Source organism: Phodopus roborovskii, unplaced genomic scaffold (genome assembly GCF_943737965.1).
Source record: "Phodopus roborovskii unplaced genomic scaffold, PHOROB, whole genome shotgun sequence".
NCBI lineage: Eukaryota > Metazoa > Chordata > Mammalia > Rodentia > Cricetidae > Phodopus > Phodopus roborovskii.
Genome location: NW_026126409.1, coordinates 38,077,684 through 38,092,244, shown reverse-complemented (window position 1 = coordinate 38,092,244; position 14,561 = coordinate 38,077,684). Strand labels below are relative to the sequence as shown.

General features: G+C 36.8%; 1 pseudogene; it reads right to left on the bottom strand.

Annotated features, from left to right (window-relative positions):
* LOC127220420 (sorbin and SH3 domain-containing protein 2-like) overlaps window positions 1-14,561 on the bottom strand; it is a 159,692-nt pseudogene that overhangs the window by 56,715 nt on the left and 88,416 nt on the right.

The following is a 14,561-nucleotide window of genomic DNA, read 5'->3' as shown; positions in this document are numbered from 1 at the left end:
AGGAGCCTGGAGTTCAACATTTCATTTGGTTAAAGGACAATGAGAAAACTAATTTGGTTTAATAATGCACAGTGACCATTAGAAATCTGCTTTAAGGAAGACCTCTGTTCCCTCACAATAGTGACCACACTGTGGGGTCATAGAACTCTAAGACATCAAGTGGCAGAAACAGAGGCTCAGCTATTTTTCTATTTTGACTCTGAAACACTTTCCCCAACAACTTGAATGGTATGAAATTGTTTTTAGTACAGTTTTGACTCTCATATGCAATCCCTAGTTCAATCCAATGCTATCTCTTTGTGGGTTACATTTTATAAGTAATCACAAATATGAATTTTTAACATGGTGAGCCATTTTCTAGCATGTGCATCAGGTGGTCCCATCTGAGATTTTACTTGGTTGCAATGCAATGACATTCATGGTTCAGGCATTCCAATGATATAATATGCTTGCCTTTTATTTATTTTACTTTTCATCATTCTCATATCTCATGCATTTAGTATAAATACATCTATAGCTTTTATAATAGCTTTTCATATTCATACATGCATGGAGAAACATATTCAGAGTGTTTTTTAAACCCAAATGAGACCAGATTACATACATTACCAAAAGAAGGATAATATAAGACTCATGATTTGACATTTAATTTTGGACCTTGAAATCCATATGTGAGTTGGGGAAGAAGGTAGAAGTCTGTAAGGAGTACGGTTTTTCCGCCTGCCGCTGCCTGTCTGGTCCCACTCACCTTCAAAAATTTGTTTTTCTTTAATAAGACTGGTAGGACATCCTCAATACCAATTGACTACTAAACCTATTTATAGAAGACTGAAACACAGAATTGCTAAGTAATTTTAAATCTCATTCTATCACTTTCCTCCTCCTGCTATATAACTAATTTTATAAATAAACCCAAAGAAACCCTAGATTGCAACCACATTAACCAGTTAACTAAGCAGGAGGTTTCTGCTATTCCATGAAGAGTTTAGGGACAGGCTGAATGCCAGTTGATTTTCCACAGGTATAGGTAAGTCATCACTGACATTTAGTGCAACGAGAGCTACTTCAGTGAATGCTGGCATGCCATATCCTCAGTTGCTTTCTGGATTATTTTTATCTGTGACTTCATATTAATCTAAATTGATCAAAGTATGTATTAGAGAGATGCAAGAAGGTCTGTTTTCTGTTTGCAATCTTTGGGAAGAACCATATTAATAAAGATCTATGTTGATCAAGTCTTTCTTTCCTAACCCTGAATTCTCAAAGTATCACGTCACTTTAATTCTTGAGATAACAAAAACATAGTTATTAGTTATTATTACGTACTTGCAGTTTACGTATTTATGGTGAGTGACTGATGCTCCTAATTGCATTTTTAAATGTTTGTTTTTAACAAGGTATCGGTTTCCTTTGGTTTTTTTATTTTTAGAACAAAACCAGAAAGGATAGAAGCTATTCTTGGGATTAGAAAAAATAAGATTGAGTGGGGTATTTGAAAGACATTTAAACTCACTGAACATATCCTAACAAGATGTTTCTGGAAAGAGCAAGGTGAGGTGAAGCCGTTCAAGTATGATACTGTGAGTTAGTGATGTTATACCTGCAGCCAATAGGTTTGGAGAACTTTGAACTCTCTTCACAGATGTTAACGTAACAGACATGGCAGCACGTTTGCGAGCACACCCACCGCTATCTGGAAGCAAAAAAATGATATAGCAGAGGCCAAGGCAACAGAGAGAGCACATGCAATGTCATGCATTCTAAGTGAGATGTGTCAGATGGTGACGAGAAAGATGAACAGTGAAGCATTAGTAATCATGGATCACACCTGCAAATTTCACTACCAAACTAAAAGAGACAAAATGAAAGAAATGTGAAAAACCAGGGGTCTGCTCAGAGACAGACAGCAGTGCTTTAAAAGATTCACCATTTTTACTTAATGATATCCTAGATACGGAGCCCAGTTTTGTTTACAACATTAGTATTTAATGCACACTAAGTCTAGAAACAGCAGAGCTAGCTTTTTTAGTTAGGGGTTATGTGTATTTCAGCCTAAAGTGCCATATATATATATATGCATACATACATACATACATACCTACATACATACATATATTCAATCTATTCTGTTTATTGAGTTACCTTGGTTTAATCATTCTTGAAGTAATGTTTTTTCAGCTGACACAAGCCATAAGGAGACACACAGTGTTATGCAATTTCGTGTCTTCCCACAGTTCTGAAATAGTTACTCTAATTGAAATCAAGGGCATCAATGATGTACACAATGGCACGAGCTTATTTTTAAAATGAACAGAGACCTCTTCTCCTTTTGAATAATAGCTGTGGCATAACCCACATCTATGCTAAGAAAATCAGAATGTGAAGTGAATCGTGTGCAAGCACATCAGTCATTTTCCATGCTATGAGAAGTTGAGACTTCTAAATTTGGAAGACCAGTCTCCAAGATTGAAAGGTTAGAGTTCTATTTCTGATTAGAGCTCTGACTGTGCCCACATTCCTTGGTAATATAGCATGTGCAATAAATAGTTTTCCATCTTTCCCTGCTCATCAAAGCAACCTCAGTTCTCTTTTTGAAGGTGAACATAACAGAAAAACAAATCAGATAACCAACAATGGGAGAATATTATTGTGAAAGTATAATTGCTGTATCTTGTCACATACCAAGCCTATTAATTAAACATGATAGAGATTTAGAATCATGTGTAAATTACTGGTAATAATCATAAGAGTGAGGTCAATAGACCACAAAATTGGTGTGCCTTTTTTAAATATAAAATGACTTAAATTTGATTTTTTTAAACACAGAAACCATTTAAACAGGAAACCTGAGTTGAAACACAAAATGAAAATAAGCAAAAAGAATAATTAAAACAAACAAACAAAACAAACCCTATAGCTAGGAACCAATAAAGAAAGACACAAATGGTGCAAAATTACAGCTGAAGATACCCTCAACAGAACACCAATTTGCTAAGATTTTATGGGAGACAATGCATCTGGGAAAATGTGCATGATCCATGGGATGCCATTGGACATCATGTAGGACATCGGACCTAGTCACTACTGGCTGGTCTGAAAGGACTGGATAGACAAGGGTATTGAAAATGACATCACTTTTAAAAGGATTTCATTTTCCTGGTTCTTTTAACTTTTAGTGTCTAAAAATGAACAGAGGGGAAAAGATAACATCTCAGAATGAGAGGGAGATATATGGTTTAAGCACAGGATTTTCAAATTGTGTGCTGAGATGCCCTGTGCCATCTTTATGAATCCACAAGGCTGTCAGAGAATATAAAAAAAACCTTAACAGTGGAAATATTGGATTAAAATATTATATTCAAGACAGGGTTTCTCTGTGGTTTGGAGCTAGCTCTTGGAGATCAAGCTGGTCTCGAACTCAGAGATCCTCCTGCCTCTGGGATTAAAGGTGTGCGCCATCACTGCCTAGCAGGTTATATTTTGATCACATTGTATTTCTAAGAGCTAGATTAAGAAGGGTTGTTATGTTAAAAAGCAAGTGCCCTATGAAAATCATTTTGGATCAGTGGACAAGTGTAGTTATGTACAATTTCATTCCTGGTCTGAAGTCTTGGTGTGTGACAGGCACACACATACCACTATTAATGAATGCAGTTAGACTAAAAGCAAATTACTATTTTTCCTTTCAATCCAAATGTATTATTTTATCAAATGACTTTTAAATCATTAAAACATAAATGCTTATTATATTGTTTGCACCAAAGTGCTTAATAAATAGAATCATTAGATATTTCATTTAGGCTTAGAAGCAACATAGAAAAATAAATACCTAGACATTGCTATTGTGAGACCAAAAAATGTGGGAATCTTTAGCTTACATAAACAGAGACTCTTTGCTAACACTTATTAAAGGGCTTATCTTTAAAACTTAAGGTTGTGAAATTGATAGAACAAGCAAACCACTAGAAATTAATATTCTGTTTGTACTTGTGTGTTGATTTTGAAGATGTTTTTAAGGACTCAATATGAGGATGCTGTCTCTGACACATCCTAAAGCAGCCAAGTTCTGATTTCACAGTCATCCATGAACCCTCCAGCCTGGTTGCCTAGCTTAAAGTTGCTCAATTGCTGTTTCCACTCCTGAAAAGTACTTAGATGGGTAAACCATAGTCTGTGAATTACCTTTCCCCCTTTTACTGATAATTGCCATGAATGGAGAGGTCATAGTTTAGACGTTCTAAAACGAAGATATGAAACTCATTCTCCTTGGATAGTTTGTTGTGTATCTGATTAAAAGTGAAGTCTAGATGTAGAAGTATTTTTAGACTGCAGTGACTGGCAAGCAGGCTTTTTTGCATGTATGTGTGAGCTGTCCATGTGGGTACTTCTGGAGGCCAGGGGTCAAAGTTAAGAGAATCCTTGTTTCTTTCTCCATCTTACAGACAGGGTGGAGCCCACTCAGGAGGATTGGCTAGCCTGCCCAGGGGACCACAGGATCCTCCTCTCTGTGACTTCAGTACCAAAACTGCCTGTTCCATACACAACTTTTTACCTGGGTGCTTGGGATATGACTGAGCAGCACCCACTATGCCCAGCTGAGCTACTGCCTCAAACCTGGTATACAGAGTTTTAAGAAATTATTATATGTCATTAATAATGGATAGATACGGTGAGCCAATTTTATTTGTTAGTTACTCTGGTTTCAATTATTCCTTAATTCTGTAAATACAGTGGCATTAATTTGTTTCTGAAAGCAACATGTACCTATCCATCTTCTACCTAAATATCTGTTATTTATATTTTTTAAACTAGTATGTTTTTATTGCAACATTGTAACATTAATCTTAAGCAAAGGGTTTCAACTTAGATTTACCTACATTTGTGCTCATCTAGAGTCAGGATCACTCCTCATAAATGAAAGATTGTTATACAGGTTTCTATTTATCTGTTTAGCAGCAACATGGTTCACACACCAAAGAGTTAAACAGTCTTCCAAATTCTCTGTGCCTATTTTGTTATTAGGATGTAATTATAGGAATGGGAAGATAAACTGTTGAATATATTGTAACCAAGTATTGCATTTTTAGCTCTGTCTCCCTCCATATGTGTGTACATATATATATATATATGGAAACCGTGTAGAACTTAAATCTTCAAAGCTGATTACTGAAATTTAAGAAAAACAATACTTGAGAGAAAGATGCCATGGGAAAGGGTTCAAGCAGAGAGTTAATTTTTATTAGGGAAAAGAATCATAAAAATGGGAAAAGTGTGTGTGGGACTGGTATCCAGAGACAGGAACAGCAGCAGAAAAGAGGGAGAGAGAGAGGGAAACATACAGAGAGGAAGAGAAAGAAAGAGGGACCGGAAGCAGGCAGGGCCCTATTAAAAGGGAAAATAGTGAATGTGCACAGGTGGTGCTCTTAGTGGCTGCAGCTGAGGGTGTATCCTGTCAGAACCCCAAGGACAGGCCAGTGCAGATGCCTGAATACTAACAGTGATGCCCCTGAAATAGTGAGAAAACCCCACTTCTTCATATAAACAGTCTGCTGGAGTGACTCTATGGTCATTCAGCATGGTTCATCACAGCCCATTTTACAATATATGTGCAAAATGATAACTGATAGCTATCATTAGGCAGAGGAGACTGAAGGAGGCAAACTCAACTCCACTGGTAAAAATGCCTCTACTTGGCTGTCTGAGAAGGACATCAGTTTTTTTTCCAACACCTTGTCTTGTTTGTTGCACTAAAGGTCTGTCTACATGTGGGCTCTGTCCTTAGGAGCTGGCTGACAGTGTTCTCTGAGGCCAGTTTGAGCAGGTTTCAGCTAAGAGGATGCCACAGGGAGGTGGGCCTGGCTCATGTCTCCACACTTGATCTAGGGATTAAATACTGGCTCTCACCAGCCTGTTGTTAATCCTTCTCCTAGACACTCTGATATAAGGAGCTTGATGGGGAAGAATGACCTGGCTTTCTTTTTGCTCTGCTATGGGGCAGCTATCTAAAACAGTTCAGCCATGAGCTATTAAACAGTCACAGGATTTCAGTGAGAAAGTTGTTTTCTTTAATTACTGCATGGACGTATCCTGTATATGAGACTGTTGACGTTGAGGGTAAAGGTGAAATTGCAAGCCAAATAGATCTACTGTGGGACCAAAATGACATTTTATGTATTTACCAGGCATTCTATAAGCCATTTTACACTTAAAATGTACACAACACAGGGTTCCAAGGTATTTGTGTTAAAATATTCACGGATACTGTGTGCAAGTCTAAAAACAATATGCTTATGGTTAAATGTGTATTGTGATAATAAGAGTTAATTGAACTCATTTTGTATGAGGTTTTAGAACTGTCTGCTAACTTTGTCAACATAAACAACTCAAAATGGAAAAGTTTAAATACTGTTCACCAGAGCAACTTGCCTTTGAGCCTAATTTTAAGTAAGAGATTTCAAATGAATAGCTACAAACAAAAACAGACACCCAATCATCAGAAAGGGCAGAGGGAATAGCTCAGTAAAGTTTCAGTTTGATTCTCAGGACTTGTATTTGAAAATCTAGGTACAGTGGCATGCACTTGATAATTCCAGTAAGTACTGGAGATGCAGAGACAGGGGGACACCTGGGACTCACAGCACAGCTAACCTAGTCTAATCACAGAGTTCCAGATCAAATGAGAGGCCCTGACTCAATCAAGGTGGCGTAAAAAGGAACAATACTGAAGGTTAGTCTACACACACACACACATTCGTATACATGTGTACCCACCACATGAACACACAAATGAAGAAAATAAATAACGGCAGGTAACAAAAAAAAATTATGCTTTGGGCCATGAGATTGGGACAAGATGATAATGCAATGTAACTCTTCATATACCCAGAAATTCAGTATTACATTTACAATTAATACAGTGCTATGCTAATGTAGGACCAGGCAGCTTAAAGAGCAAAGCTAAAGAACTAATAAAAAAATAAATAATAAAAAAGCATACCTGTATTCATTTTCACCTTGAAGGGTTTGTTATTATTAAAGTCTTCAGTTTTCCTGTAAGGAAGAAAAAAAAAAAAAAAAAAAAGACAATATGCAGAATTTGTATACTAAATCATGGAACAAAAGGCTGTGAAGGTTTTGGTTTTGGTGTACCTAAGACAGTGGTTCTCAACCTCCCTAATGCTATAACCAACTGATACAATTCCTCATCTTGTGCTGACCCCCAACCATAAAATTACTTTCGTTGCCACTTCATAACAAATTTTGCTACCATTACTAATCATAACTGTAATATCTGTTTTCTAATGGTCTTAGGTGACCACTGTGAAAGGGCTAATTAGTCCCTAAAGGGGTTGTGACCCACAGGTTGAGAACTACTGACATGTTAATACTGCATTATCATTAATCTTGGTTAAGCCAAAGTTTAATAAGGAGGGCAGAATTATAATTCCATTCATCTTATGGTTCAATCATTTTGTCTTATGATAATAAAGTCCTATTTTCATTTTGTGGAGATCACTAGTGATTGGAAATGGAGACCTATCTTCCTTTCTGTCTGGCTTTTTTTGCTATAGGCTAAACCCTGCCTCATGCAAGCAAACCCAAGCATGTGTTCCACACAGCCTAAAATTTCATCTTAAAATATTTAATTTCTATGCCTAACAAGTGATACCTCATCATCCAAACTTGGTATACAAAGGAAGTTTTTTTTTTAAAAAAACAAATATACAAATGATTAATTTTTCTTTACAAAGAATTAATTGTGAAGTATCATTTTTCCAGAATTTCAAAAACATATGTTACTATCTTGAAATTTTTATCTTACACATGTGGATCAATTTTCATGGGCAATGTATTTTTAAAAAGTAATTTCATCATATTTTCCTTTTAGTTTTTAATGCATCCAAGTAAAGAAGCATTTTTCTGGCTGTTTTTTAACCTTGTTTCTACACTCTGGCATATTTCTAAACACTGGACTTGGCATCCTTATTGCCTGTAGGGTAGGGATGCCAATGGGCTCAGGGGAGAAGGCAGTGGTCTGTCCAGGAGCTTTGAGAATGTTCCTCTCAATGTATTTATTTTAATCTCTCAGTAGCAAAACTCTCAATATGTTCCCCTTAAATGGACAAAATAAATGGAAAAGTTGCCTCAAGGGATGCCTGTGACCACGGCTGAGGCAACTTCTAAAACAAGAAGGGGTAAACAATTCCAGAACATGAGGACTTTAAAGACATTCCCCAAATTCAGCCTCACCGTGCCTTCCGGAACAAGGCAACATACTATGCTGAAGACCGATTCAGGTTTTAAAGGGGAATGAGGAAGGCAGTGTTCACACCAGAATAATATCGACTGATGAAGAGACCACTGTGGAAGGCGGGCTGATTCTCACACCATGAAAGCTGATAATGTCTGAAATAGCGTTTATACATCAAGGAGAGAATCAACACCAACATGTATTATTAGAATTCAATGCAGATATTTGCAAAACATTGGACTCACAGACAGCAAAGGAGGATTAAGTAGAACAAAGGAAGGCGCCACAAAGCCTTGGGCTGCTCATTTTTAAAGTGATGTATCCTGTTACTTCTAAGGGTAATTTGTTAGTTTTTTTTTTTTTAACATATTGTTTTAGTTGCCAAAACATTAAATGACTAACTTCCTAATCAGGTAAGACTGTTGTGAAGTTCTTAAAGACTAGCCTTGGTGTTTGCACATTTACGAACCAACCTGAAACCTGAAGGCTTCTTGGGTGACTAATAAAAATGCATGATTCGGCCTCCCTTGTTTGCACAAAAGCCCTTAACAATCCCACCACTGAGAGCTCTTTAATCAATTTAAGCTACAGAAAATCTAATCTCTTCTGTTCTGAATAAAAAAGTGTCTTTCATTGCACTTGCATAACGAGCATAGATTATTTTGGAAGACAATCAAATTCCTGGAGTGTTTGCATGCGACTAGAAGACAGCACTTTGAGCATTTTCTTAAATTGGCATTCAACTGGGGCCAAAGCTATAACAATAGACCATAAAATATAAATCATTTACCCAAAGATGGCAAGTCCACAGAACAAAGGGCCTAGTATATTAACATCGGGTTTTCAATAGGTTGTGCAGGGTCATATTTACTTAAATCAATTCTTCATAAAAGTTGTAGGAAAAGCAACATTATATACCAATTCATGTTATGCATGGCAATGAGTTTGTTTTACTTAGAGGTGTGACTAACTTTTGTTTCCAGTATGTGTTTGGCAACGGATTGTACTGTTGGTTTGATACTTTTAGCAAAGATGTGACAACACATTGAAATCTTTTAATTGTGCATTTCCATTATTGATACCTTATTGTTATTTTGTGGAGCAGAAGGACCTATGTTTTCAATGAGCATGGGCGAATAGACTGTGTAATTTTTCATCTGACTGGGGGTACTAAGAGGTTTGACCACATACCAACACAACTAAATTATGCTTGACTTTATTATTCTTCATCATAACCAGTCATGCATTCTGAAAAAGAGCAGAAGCTGAAAAAGAGTAGAAGCAACATCTTCCCTCCAGTTTTACCCAAGAATTCTGTGTATATCATGCTATTTTGGCAGACTGAGAATAAACATCAAGGTCATAGGTCAAGTGAGAGAGCTACATTTGAGCCTAAATTTAAGGTGAGGCATGGCCCTGATTTTTTTCCATAGAATAATTTTAATCACTCAAATTGATATAGCTATTTTGAAGGAATACATTGGTCATTTACATATTATTTTGATGTAAGGACATGGATAGTCTACACAGTGGGAAACCACTGTGAATTGCTACAAAGCTTGGAGATGTATTTTAAATATGAGGATTATAATATGCTGTACATTAAGGTTCTACAGCAGAGTCTAACTTGAATTTTATGTGTTCTATGAAGTGACCTCTTTTGTATCACAGACCCTAGGTGATGAATGCCCTCCCCTTTTCCTCTCTGTCTGTGGTGGGACTACTCCATCTGCTCACTTCTCAATTACAGCCAAATGGCTAAATTCAGGCGGACACTTAGCATTACCTATCTATCTGTGAATATGTCAACATGTGGCCTTGAAATATTTATAAGAAAATGCCAATCAGTTCATTTTGTCCTTCACATTTCTTTAGTTTTTGAAAACAAAAACACACCTCAAATCCCTTTCTGAATAATTCCTCTAATTCCCCTCATATGAGACATCAACTCCTCTGTCTTCAAGTGGGTGGTACAAAACTCATCACTGTAGATATAAGGGCAGGATGTTCCACATACAAGAATGCTACCTCCCACCATTACTGAGCTAATGAGCCTTGAGGATGGGCTCACAGCAAATTGTGCACTCCAGTGGGGGACAACACATTCAACATCATTATTTTTGAGTGGAGAGAAGTAATTTCAAGCACTAAAGGAACAAAACGGTCATGGAGCCACTCATGATTTTTACATGAACATATATTATTCTTTTAAATCATAATAAATCCCCTGGTGGCTAGAAAAAATTCTGAAAGAAAGATCATGGGTTGGAATTCTGTAATTATTCTTTTGGGGATGTTACCATGTGAGCTACTCAAAACACCTACAGATTTTTCCAAAACACATATTTTCCCTAAAGCCGCGAAGAGAAAGAAGTCAGTGAGAGATAGGCAGGTAAGACTGTCTGGTATTTTCCCAATGCTTCAAAGTCAGCAATAGGGGCTGAGAAGATGCTCTGTTGGTAAACTCTTTGCTATGTAACCATGCTGACCTGAGTGTGGGTCCCTGACCCCCACAGAAAGTCTGGGTGAAATGACACCACAGCAGAATGCTGAGGCTCTCCGGCCTGTCAACCTTGCCCACTGATGAAATCTAGATTCAGTGAGAACATAAAAACTAAGGTAGAGAGTAACTGAAGAAGATGCTAACTTTAACCTTTGACCTCATAGACACATGTGCATAACACACAGGTATGCACATGTACACACATACCTATAAGTGTGTGTGTGTGTATACATATATATATATATATATGTATATATATATATATAAAATCTCCTATACAAACCTGAAGTCAGCAAAATACTCATTCAATGAATGTTAAACATATGTTGCGTGGTCATATGAATATTTCTCTAGCATCCTACTTTCCTTTTATGATTCTTACAGATAATTACAAAATACCCCCAATGTGCTTGAATTTTACATTTTGTTCCCACTAAGATAACCATTTGTTCAATTTAACAGTATGGTACTAGGAAAATTACATGAGAATATGCTGTAGAAATAAGAAGTCAAGTGAATTCTTTTTTGAAAATGATGATCTACAAGGAGGATCCGATGAGTCAGGCACAAAAAATTATATACAGTGAATTAGAATAGTCCCTTAACATAGTGACAGTGAACAGTTTGTACCTCCTAGAGTTTCATATGTGAGATTACTCTCCATTGTTGGTTACTAAAAGGGTAGAAACTTTTACTATGGTTTTTAGAGGTGGGGTCATTGAGAAGTGATTAGAATTAGATAAGGTCATTAGAATAGAGCTTGTGCAATTGAATCCACTTGGCTTCCAAAAGAAAAGGACACAGGTCTGAAGAGTAAGACAATAAACCTACTTTTTGACTCTTGCCATATGATGTTCTAAGATGTTTCCCTTACACCTGAAATATAAGTTAAAATAAGTAAGCACTGTTCTTTACAACTTTCCCATTCTATGATTCTATTATTGGTCACAGAAAACATCCTACTACAGAGAAGATATAGGAGCAAGAAGGACTGGATTCAAATTAGGTCTTCCTTGAACCACGAATACAATGTAAACTGGTTGCATCACCACCTTCAACAGCTGCAGCAAATCAAATCCATCTTTTCCTTCACTGACAGGTGAACAGCATGCATCCCACTTGTTAAAGTAGACCATTACCCTTGGCTATGGTACAAGAAAAGAACCTAAGCCAACCAGCACTCAAGAAGCAGATCGCTGTGAATTTGAGGTCAGCCTGCTTTACAGAGCAAGTTCCAGGACAGCCAATGCAACACAGAGAAACCCTGTCATACACACATCACAGAGAGAGAGAGAGAGAGAGAGAGAGAGAGAGAGAGAGAGAGAGAGAGAGAGAGAGATCTAAAAATTCCTGGAAAATGTATAGAGAGTAACTGTGACACTTCAGATAGACACAAGCTGTATAGTTTACTAGTTGATCTATATGCCTTCTCCTGTCTCCCAATTATCCCACCCCAACTTAGCAGCATGCTGGACTGAGAAGGATTTCTGTTGACTCTGGGAGAACTCTTATTTATCTAGGACATTTTTTAAAACACTGCCATGAATATGAGAAGACAAACTTGAGGAAACATTAGGAGCAAGCACTCCCCGCTTAGCTTAACTATAGTCAAATCACTAAAGCCAAAGAGGGTGACACTAAAAAGTTCCAATGACTAGGCTTTAAAATGTCCTGCCCATTGCTGTAGATTAGAGTCCTAGATGATGGCTACAGGAAAGAGATGCTTATAAAACGTAACATAATGAATTGTGTGACAAATGAAAGAGTTCGAGCATCCTCAGTGAGATTATCATCTTTCCTGTCACCATGAAAGAAACACCTATTCCTATGTTGAGAAGAACATCTTTGATCTTTCACAATAACTAATTTTTGAAATTGTTACTTGATAGAATTTTCCTCTACAATGAAGTTTTATATTTTCTGTTCTGCTTTTTATATATTGATAACACAAATACTCTGACATTAAAAAATATTCCATTTGTCTGGTTCAGTTTTCCACATTTCATACTTTAGGTCATAAATTAAGACAAACAATAAATGTTTTAATAGGAATGGAGATTTATGGCTTCATGTTTTATTTTCTAAATTCCAATCCTGTAAGAAAACATATTTCTGACAATAGATATGAGGATTAAAAAAAAAGATTTTCCAAAGTGAAAACAATAAGCTGATACTCAGAGGCAGCTCAGCTCTCTGGAGTCTTAATAAAGAACACACATCCTTCAGTGATGTTTGAAATCAAGAGCAAGCCCTCACAAGCCTCACAGCATACCTTAATTCAGTATTTGATTATGAGGGGTAGTGAATTAAGGGACTGTCAGGATATGTGAGGGAAAACTAAACTTGTTGATGAATAAAATGTGGACTGTTAACATAGAACTCAGGGTTACTCCCTAAGACCAAGAGGGAACAATGGCTGCTTGGAACTGACTCCCTTCACCCAGCTGCTGTGCAAATCCATATGGGAAGTATTATCCTGATTTTCTAAATCCAGGCCCGTGGCTGTTGCTAGTTTTTCTGCAAAAATCCCAGACATGTAAAAGGTATGTGTCTTCTAAAGTACCTCAATGGCAATGTTATGTTGCCAAGTTATGATTGTAATATAATCCCCATGTATTGCTAATTGACTGTTAAAGGCTTCTTCTGATTTAATACACCTGTTTGCTGAACACCTGTGAAAATATTTACATAATTTGGCAGTGACCAGGTTTACTGTCCAGTTCTAGTATTATTATAAATGTCTCAGAGATGCAGTGTTGAAACCCCATCTGTTACCTGGAATTTGAATTTTGATGAAGGGATAGTACAAAATTAACCTGGTTGTTTAGTCTTTATGTTTCAATGGTGCGTTTCTTTAAGTTTATCCATAATGAAACTACAGTCAGTACCTTTGTATACATTTTACATTTGGTAAATTGGCTCACTGTAGAAAACCTAAGGATAAAAACAATGGGTTAAAAGGAGAGGAATAAATGCTGTGTGGAGATACTGAAATTTATTAAAATAAATTTCTGATATTTTGTTAGACTGTTTAGTGTAGCATTCCTTTGGATTTATGAAAATATGCAATAAAGACAGATGTCTTATATTTTCATTGTCAAAGTGACTTATCAATACCAGAAGTGAGCTACTATTAATTACACGTGTGTGACACTACTCTTTTTGGAGTACAAGGATTGTTCTTTGGAGCTTAGCAAGAACCCCAAGATTCTTGTATGATGTCCCTATGTGCCAAGTGTTCAAAAGGAGTTATAGGTGAAGAATACTCATTTTAAGGAGTTCCTTTTTTTCTGACTCTGTGACTTCAACACCCTTATTTTGTGGAGAGAGAGAGAGAGAGAGAGAGAGAGAGAGAGAGAGAGAGAGAGAGAGCAAGAGAGCAAGAGAGAGGAGACATACTTCATACTTGTTGGTTCTGCAGAGGGCCTACACATGAGAGCAGACAAATAATTGTGACAGTGTTTTAGTTTTAGCCAAAGTAAAGATGAAATCACTCAAGGTGGATAAAGCAAATATGATTTGATGGAAAAGACTGCCTTCTCAAAACTGACATAAAAGAAGTCTAGGGGATTTAACAGACTATGGGATGAGTATAACAATTTTTTTCAAATGTATAATTCAACTGCGGCTTTTTTTAAAATACAAATTAAGACCGTGATCCTACTGTGCTGGAATGTTTGCCCACGCAATCATAATGAAGAGCATCTTCTTTATTTATGCCCACGACATCCTGGTAGGAAAGCGGGTATAAGCAGGCTTTCAAGGTTTTTAGAGAATTCTGGTGGGGAGTTGGGTGAGGGTATTGGC